Source organism: Phascolarctos cinereus, unplaced genomic scaffold (genome assembly GCF_003287225.1).
Source record: "Phascolarctos cinereus isolate Bilbo 61053 unplaced genomic scaffold, phaCin_HiC Scaffold_5;HRSCAF=322, whole genome shotgun sequence".
NCBI classification, from domain to species: domain Eukaryota; kingdom Metazoa; phylum Chordata; class Mammalia; order Diprotodontia; family Phascolarctidae; genus Phascolarctos; species Phascolarctos cinereus.
This window is the reverse complement of record NW_027555958.1, coordinates 137,804,975-137,815,105: the sequence shown is the minus strand read 5'-3', so window position 1 is coordinate 137,815,105 and position 10,131 is coordinate 137,804,975.

Here is a 10,131-nt window from a genome sequence, read left to right as displayed (position 1 = left end):
CTTATGCAAAGTGAAATGAGCAGAACCAGAACCCCATACACAATAACAGTAATATTATACTATGATCAACTGTGAATGAGTTAAATCTTTCTTCTCAGCAATGCAATGATCCAAGATAATTCCAAAGGACTTATGATGAAAAATGCTATCCACCTCCAGAAGAAGAACTGATGGAGTCTGAATGCAAATTGAAGCATACTATTTTTTACTTTCCATAATTTTTTCATGTTTTTCCCCCTTGGATTGTGTATCTTCTTCTCAACATGATTAATATGATAATATGTTTTGCATGATTGAGCAGTTATAATCCATATTAAATTACTTGCTGTCTCATGGAAGGGGAAGGGGAAGGAGGGGAAAAGAAAATTTGGAACTCAAAACAATTTTTAAATGAATGTTAAAAATTGTCTTTATATGTAACTGAAGAAAATAAAATATTATTAAAAATAATTTTCTTGCATCACTCTCATTTCTTTTCTTACTTATTCCTCTGTCATTCTTATCTCTTTCTTTTAACTTTTCCAAGCATTCCTGTTGGACTTGGGTTCAATCAGCATTTTTCTTTGAGGCTTTAAAAAAAAAAAGCTGTTATCACATTGTTGTCTTCTTTTGAGTTTATGTCTTGGTCCTCCCTGCCACCATAGTAGCTTTTTATGATCAATTTCTTTTTTGTATGTTTGCTTATTTTTCCTACCTATTTCTTGACTTTAAATTATGTTAAAATTTGACTGTTTATCTGGGTGTGGGGAAGCAGTGTGTGAAGCTTCAAGCCTTTTCCTGTTCCTATTTTGAGAACTAGTTCTGGGGATCAGCAAATTTTTGGTGCTTCCAGCATGGTGTGGTCCTGGGAGAGGTATGATCATTGATCTCCTGATATGCATTCTGGTCTTTACCCAGAAAGGGCCCCCAGTCCTCTGCAGTCACAATTGCTACTGCTCTTCTTTGATTTGGAACTGTGACCAGGGCCCCTGCTCCCAGCTGTCCTCTCCACTCTGGAACTATAACTAGGCACTGGGTATGCAGAACAAAGTTGCCAATCAACTCTAGCTGTACCCAGTGCCAGCAAAGAGTCCCTGTTAAGATAAGAGCTCCTGAAGCTGTTACTGTTGCAGTTGCTTCTATGGTACAGCTGTGGCACATGTGGGCTCAGGACAGGCCTCCATCCTTGTTCTACAGATTTTTCCTACTCACCTCTCAAGTTTTCTTAGGCTAGGAAAATGGCTCATCCCAACCTTTTGTTGGCTCTGCTGCTCCAAATTTGATTTGAGGCATTATTTTAAAGTTGTATGGGATCTTTTGTTATCACCATATAGAGTCAACTGAACAGTGAATATTGAGTTAAAGTTCTCTTTTGAAAGAAATTCAGACCTGGAATTTCATCTCCATTTTGATCTGGCTGGCCATGTAGCCAGCATCTATTTAGAATTTATATGAGGACCATATGGACAGCCTACTGAATATGATCTATCATTCTTTGGCTTGGTAATGTAAGTAACATAAGTCAGTAGTGAACATAGATACCAAATCAGAAAAGAGGAGTCTCAATTACAGTTAACTTTGTTCAGCTCTTGGGAAACAATTCAATAATGCACATTTCATCATATGAATTGAAGAGATTTCATCTGCTTTCTTAAAACAGACATGGGGGGCAGGAAGCACAAGGTGATTTGGGGTTGAGTTCCTGGGTTAATTATTCAAATGGTTTCAGAACAGCAGCAAATGTTTTGCATTGTTCTTCTGTAAGTTCCTTAACTTCAGATTTTAGGATAATCTCAAATTCTCTGAGGAAAGGACCTCAGATCATCTAATCCAACCATTTAATTTACAGATATTCAAACTGAAGCAAAGAGGAGTCTAGTCATTTGCCATAAGTCATATGTTTACTTATGAGAAGAGGCAGGAACGGATTCCTTGATTCCCCAAATGGGTGACATCTCTATTGTATCAATCAGCAATATGCAGTTATTAAGTGCCTATGGTGTGCTAGGCACTGCGCTAAGTGCTGGGGATATAAATATAAGCAAAAAGAAAGACAACCCTTGCCAACAAGGACTTTGTATTCTAATTGGAGAAGACAGCATATAAAAGAAAGGTAGAAAGGTGGAAAGGGTGAGGAGAAAGTGGATGAAGAGGAGCAAACTTTGATTCTGAAGATGTTTCCTTGACATGGTAGAGTAAGTCAGGAGAGCTGGGGGGGGGCAGAGGAGCAGCCTAAAAAAGAATGAAAATAAGGATGGTTTGGGTATCCTCCTTAAAGTGGAGGTTCTGTGAAGACCTAGAAAATCAGAGCAAAAGGCTGAAGCAGATGAAATTCCAAGGATAGAATGAAATTCCAGAGTGAAGAGGCTTCTTTGGTATGACATAATTTTTTAAAGACAATTTTTCTTTTATTTTGTTGTTGGTGTTGGGGGAGGGGACTTCTTGAGACTCATGATTTAGCCATAGCTAGAATTAGAAAAAGTCCAGAGAATCAAGAGTACAGCCTAGAAACCTGGACAGCTATCATTGTCTTATTGATTGAAAGGGACAATACATACATCTTGGTTCATGGTCAATATTGTATTTTTGAAGGGTTATTGACAATATATAAAAAGTCAAATGATACGTAGTGTTTCTGTACTTTGTTATACCAGATGAAAGAAGCAATTGTCCATAAAGTGGCTTTCCCCCCAACACTTAATAAGTCCTCTATAGATCTGGCATCAAAAAATGGATCACAAGGGAATTTTTTTTAAAAATCACAATTTTACAATTTACACCTAGTAAGAATTTGTGTATCTCACATTGTTAATGAAAAACAATAAAACAGTTAATAGTAAAAACAAATAAAAGAAAAGCATTCATTCCCTCACGTTCCCATCTGAAAAAGTCCAATTGGCAGAGTTGCTTCAAAAGAAATGGGAACTAAGATGGTAAAATACCAACTCTAATTCTTTCTGAAAACATACCCTTTTTGAAACAGAAAAGAATGAATCAGCTGAGGACCATAAGTAGAAGCACTGCCAGGTTCTACAAAGCTTAAGAATAATGGTACCTTTTGTCAAAATGATAATGGGTGATATTTTTTCTTAAGATGAAATGGTAAGACATAATGTAAAGGAATTTACTTAATTGAAGCTTTTAAGGATTTTTACTACATTTTTCAACCAACAAAAATAGTTCAACTTATCATAGAAACAGGTAAGCTCCTAGAGTTAGAAGGTAATGTAGGTCAATTCCCTACCTGACGAGCAAATTCTTCTTTAACATTTCAAACAAGTGGTCATTCAACCAACCTCTTCTTGAATGTCTTCAGGGATTGGGGAACTGACTCCTTCATTTAATAGCCTATGCCAATTATAGATAGTTTTAATTGTTAGTATTTTTTGTTAATATTGAGCTAAAATTTGCATCTTTCATCCATGGAATTCAAATCAATTCAACAAGAAAGCTTTTATTAATTGCCTATCATTGCCAGACTCTGTATGTACCAGGAATTAGGAAGACAAAAACAAAAGGAAAAACAACCTGTACTTTCTGTTGCCCTGCACTGAGTCCAGTTATTCATCCAAGGTCTAAGCAACAAAAATATAATGCCTCTTCCACATGATAGTTGCTCAAATATTTGAAAATAGCTATCTTCACCCCTTCTCTCCAAAACCTTTTATTCACTTGGCTGAATAACTCCAAATTCCACAATAGATTTCAAGTTGGAAGGGATCTTAGGAGTGATCTTGTCCAATCTCTCATTCTACAGATAAAGGTACCTGGATCCAGAGAAGTTGAATGACTTGCCTGAAGTGTTAACAGTAGTAATTGTGGGAAATGAGATTTGAACCCAGGTCTTCTGACTCCACAGTTGAACTTGTTGCCTCCCTGACCTTCGTGGATATTCATTTGGAGCTATGCTCTATTCAGTTACAATTATCATTAATCCCTTCATTAAACAAACAAAAAATAAAATCATTAATTAAGAGTATCAAACAGGGCTCATTTTAAAGCAACATGCCACAATTGTCCATTAGCTTGTGTGCAATACAGTCCACCAGCACACACACAAGGAACCACATGGTTTTGTTTGTTTTTCCTTGGTGTAGTTTTATAGCAGGTAGCCAGGATGTTGTTATGTTCTTGCTTTATGAAACTAGAGATATAAACTGTAGCCTTGTAGATATGACTCTCTGTGGTGTTAACATACTTCCGAAAATAGGAAAGTGGGATAGGTTGAACAGAAGCTTTGGAAGATATAGTCTCAAAGAATTATATCAAAATTGAAGCAATGGTTCTCCAGAGAGCCTGGTTCTGTGGTGTGACTATAGGTCTGGCCAACCAGATATGCAGCTGTATCTCTTAAAATACAATTGCTAGGGTGAAAAGAGAAAAACCTTAGTTCTTCCTCCATAACTACTAATCCCCATTTGAGTGCTTATAATATTATAGGTCTACCAGCTTAGTCTTGACCATTGGGAAGTTTCTGCTGTCTTTCTCATGTTTTCTTTCAATAAGTTAAAGACTTTATGCACAGAAATGGGACAATAAGCCATACAGTTCAGGATGGTGTGTTGAAAGCTCTTAATGTTTTTAATTCAGGGGAGAGTTTAGCTTGATTAAGAAAAATAGCAATGCTGGTATGTACTCTCTTTATCGCTTCCTTTTATTTACAGATTGTGATAATCAGGCAATGGAAAAGACACCTCCTAAAATGAGCACAGTACATCATACAAAGCTATCAAGCCAAAGCTTGCCCTGCGATATCATTTGTTTCAGATACTTCTCCTAAAACTCCTGTTTTCAAGATCTTTCCTTCTCATGCCTCCCACACATCTGCAGTCTGTTAAAGAGTATTAAAACACTATGTCATTTTTACTTCATTTAATTTTTCACACAAGTTCCTCCAAGGATTTTTGTTTAAATTCAAATCATTGATCTCATTCTCCTTTCTATAAGGTGCCACATTTGAAGATATTTTTACTTTGTTCCTAAATAAATATTAAATGTTCCTGTAACAATGCCTTTAGAAAAAGAACAAACTGACCCAAGAGCATGTAAAAGGGATCTATAGATGCAAAGGAATGGATATAGGCACACTCTCCTAGTTGAGGTGCAAGCAATGACAGCCTTCAGGTATCTCTCAAGTTGTTTAGTAGGCCTTTGCCTTCCACTATGATCCAATTACTGGGTTCGGTTCTGAATTGATTGTTCAGTAGTAGTCTTCAGAGGCTTTGAAGTTAGGGTCTAAAATAGAGTAAAAGAAAGTGACCACCACTGGGATGCATTTTGCAGATTAAAGGACAGTATGAAGACCTGGACATATTTTGATTATAGAGGAACACAGGTCATAGGTATGAAGGGAAAGAAAATTCATAAATAGTTTTAAAAGGACACTGGTTCCACAATCGCACAACATTCAGTCAGAAAGAAAATATTAAAAATTAAAATTATTAATATAACATCTTGGTCAAGAAGATAACCATGATTTTAGTACTCTTCCACTTCTATAATGAGACTTTTTAATATTAAAAATTCCTAGGTGAGGCCCAGCTATGTGTAGAAGTTAGTAAAAACTTAATACACCAAAAATGAGGGCAAAATTTCCCTTTGACCTCTCTTTTGTAGAGTCAAATTTCTTGATCATTATTTGTTAATTGGTTTCTTTTAGTCCTCCAGAAACGAACTGAAAATAAATCAGTATTCCATAATAGAGGATTAGTATATAAGATTAGTTGATTACAAACAACCCTCCCTACCTCCACCACCACATTTGCATGTACTTTTTCAGAAGCAGTAAAGTGCTGCTGTATCAATGAAAGAAAAAGGAAAATTCTCCAAAAGCCTATTATTTTATCTTGCTGAAGTTTCCTATTACATTTGAAATATAAATCTCTTCTGTTGTGCTATGAAGAAATTCAATACAATGCTTCATTTCTTATAATAACCATTAACAACATTGAGAAATATTGGTTCCATTTTAAGGCTAAGGAAATGACTAAAATTCAAAGGTTTTTAACCAACTAGGCCAAGATGATAAAGCTGATGAAACTCTTAGTATAAGATGAAACTCAATTTATTCACAGGCTGCTTACAACCTATATGATTTGGGGCAAATCATTTGATCTCTCTAAACCTCAGCCCATTTCCTCATCCATAAAATAGGGATAACAATACCTGCATTTTTACAAGACAAGGTTGTTGTGAGGAAAATACTTTGTTCAATTTGAATAGAAATGTGAGGAATTGTGGTCATAGCTGTTCATAAAATTCAAACTCCTAAGCCTGACAATTGAGATACTTTGTAATTTGGCTTCCCCACCTATTTTTATAGGCTTAATTCACACTATTTCCCTTTACACATTTCAGCCAAACTGGATGCTAACTGACCCCTGACCTTGATACTCCATGCATTCACACAAGTTGCCTCCCATATCTGAAATGCATTCCTTACCTCCTCACCTCCATGTCTTGGAATCCAGAGCTTACTTCAAGGCTCAGTTTAGGGATCACTTTCTATTTGAAGTCTTCCTTGATCCCTCCAGCTATTAGCATTCTTTACCTCATCAATTTTCCTTGCACTACCTATCTGTGTTTACAGTCTCCCCTCCTGATAAAATGCAAGCTCCTTGAGGGCAAGAAATACTTTATTTTTGTCTTTATATACACTGGCCTCGCACCAAACATTACTCATAGCAGATGCCTAATAGCAGCATGTTGTATTGAATTGAATCAAATTGTTTTTGTCGTTAAATTATTACTGAAATGGGTGCTTTGTCAAAACCAACCCTGTTCCTAATGTCTGTAGCAGAGCAGAACATTTAGACATTTCAAATGAGATGGTTCCCATAAATACTTCTGTTACTAAGGAAAGTAATGTATTATTTTCAATATATTCTGTATTGAATAAAGTCTCTTTCGGGCATAAGTAAATGAAAATGCATCCTAATTTCCTTAAGTTCAAACTTCAATGATTCAAGTATCTTTGATGTCACAGTTGTTCCCCTGATGGATTGTCTTTAGAGTTATTGATAGTAAAAAAAAAAAAAACATATCATGACCCTGGAGCTAACCTTGTGAAAAGTCTCTCAGATCTTAGGCTGGTGGACAAACATTATGGTCCCATGACCAAAGCCTTCCCAATTTGGTAGGACCTGCCAGAGTTTGTACTCTACTGGAATAGTCTTCCAGAACCAATTGTCATTCCACCACACAAAACCCTCTATTGTCTTTGAAATCCCTTCATCATCTGGTTCTAACCTCCCTCTACAAGCTGATTACACATCTTCTCCTTAATGCCCTCTCCACTGAAGCCAAACTACACTACTTACTGTTTCCCCATAAGAGTTATTCTCTCTCCCATCTCAATACTTTAACACAGGTTGCTTCTTATGCCTGGAATGCACTTCTTTCTTACCCTCCACCTCAGAGAACCCCTAGTTTCCTTCAAAGCCCAGCTCAAATGCATCTCCTATAGGGAGCTTCTATTGATTCCTTCAGGTGCTAGTGCAAATCACTCTGTATTTGTTTTATGCGTATTTTATATTTACTTATCTGTGCAAATGTTGTCCCTCTTCCCAGTAAAATGAGTTCCTTGAGCACAGGAAATAACTCTTCTTTTTTTTTTTTAATTTTGTATCCTCCCCCAAAGAGGGGACTAGGTAGCACAATGGATTGATTGCTGGGTTGGGAGTCAGGAAGACCTGAGTTCATATCCAGTCAAACTTACAGGCTGTATGACCCTGTAGTATATGCAATATTTATGAGATGTTTTGACATTAACATTCTATGAATGATGTATATCCCCAAAGATGTGTGCAAGAGCCTCAGACTCTCCTGTATAAGTTTGTTTTATTCAGTTTATAGCCTTATTGTTTCTGCAGCCTGCTGGGATGCCCTATCCCACCCTATCCTCTTCTGGGAGACTGTGATAAGTCTCCCTGGTGGCCAGCAAGGTGAAAGTTTCCCATCCACTTGATATATTGTCAGGAGAATGAGTATAGAAGAGGGCCCCTGCTTTTGACCTCCCTTAGGAAGTACTGACCTAAACAACCCAGGAACCAGCCATTAAGATGCCATACCCTAGTCTGTTTCCGCTGATAAAATTTGACCATCGTCTATGGCAAAGCCTTTAAATACTCCTCAGGGCCATGTGTATGCTCTGCTCTCTAGCATATGGCAAGGGAAACTCTGCCCAGCCCTCTAAGCATTTCCTAGCCACTGAGCTGCTGCCCTAGATTTTCCCCTTCTCCCTCTCCCCAACCCATATCCTTTGCCTATGGACCTCGCTACTCATACTGCTTACTGCCAGCTGTATGCTCTGCCAATAAATGTGTCCTTGAAGGACATGAGTCCATACCTTTATTTTGGAACCCCATAAATCAGGTCCAGTCTAAGATATATATATATATATATACATGCATACATACATATGTATATATATATAACATATATATACATATATACATATATACATATGTATATATATACATATATATATATATATATACATATGTATATATATATGTATATATATATGTTGTATATATATATACACATATGTATGTATGCATGTATATATATATGTACGTATATATATACATATATATACGTATATATATATACATATATACGTATATATATATGTTATTTATATATATATATATATATATATATATATATCTGTTATATCAGGCCCTTTGCAACTGCCTCATTCTCCTGATGAGCACGGCACTGTGATTTCAGGACATAAACAGCAAAGGCTGTGGGTAACAACCTTGCCTCCCAGCAAACAGGGGCTCCTGTTCCCTGAGAACTGCCCTATTATAGTAAAGGAATCAGACAACTTATGAAATATACCCCAGGCAAGTCACATAACCTCTGTCTGCCTCACCAAAAAAAAAAAATGGTGATCATAACAGTTGTGAGAATCAAATGATGTATTATTTGCAAGAACCCAACAATGTTTAACACATAGTAGGCATTTAATAAATGCTTGTTCTCATTCCTTGGCACATAGCAGGTGCTTAATAAATACCTATACAATTCAGTTGAATGAGGCACTGGAGCATGATTTTGATGGAACACAAATGTACTAAAACTTTCATTTGGGCTTCTTTAATTCATCAGTCATTTCAAGCAAGCTTTAGTTTTCACTGGAGCCCTTGCCTCTGCTTGTTCCATTATGATTATCAATTAATTAATTACAAAATAATGCTAATAAGGGGCAGCTAGGTGGCACAGTGGATAGAGTACCAGCCCTGGAGTCAGGAGGACCTGAGTTCAAATCCGGCCTCACACCAGACACTTGACACTTTTTAGCTATGTGACCCTGGGCAAGTCACTTAACCCCAATTGCCTAAAAACAAACAAAAACAAAATAATGCTAATTCCTTCCGCCAGTGGACTATATTGTTTTCTTCCTTCCTGTTAGTCTTCAGTTCATAGGGCTTTAGTACTTCCCTCTTTTATCTAGTGTCTCCCTCTTTTCTTTAGTCCTTCAATGTTCTAGTGTATTTGTTTCAAATAAATTTATTATGATTCCCAAGAAGAGCTGGCAAGCTAAGCCTCATTTGCTGCCTTTCAGTCTAAATTGAAGAAGTCACTAACAAGTGCAATAATGATACTAATAATAAGTATTTATTCATAGTTAATGCCTTTCTTGATTTTTTTCTAGCTTTTTGATAAACTATGAGTTGAGTATCTCCTCTTCTATCCACCCTCTTAATCTTTTAAATCCAATTTCTTCTTCATAAGCCTTCTTTCTCCCTTTGTCTGTGTCTTTCAAGCTTTGATGTTACCTTAGATGAATGATAGGTTTTGTTAAGAATAATCCCTTCCAGTGTTTGCTTCCTTCCTCTTTCAAGCTTTGATGTTCCCTTAGATGAGTGATGGGTTTTGCTAAGGATAATCCCTTCCAGTATTTGCTTTCTTATAAAACACTGGAGGAAAAGTAATTCTTAACAAAAGCTATAATGGATGTCACTGATCCAATCAGGATAGTCAATGGATGAAATATTTCAGTTCAAGAATCACATTTGTACTGAAAATCTTGACAATGACACAATTCACTCTTTCTGGTTGGGAAGATTCATGAAGGCAGGATCTGTATCATATTTACCTCAGTCACTTGCATAGTGCTTGGCACAGAGTTTTGGACATAAT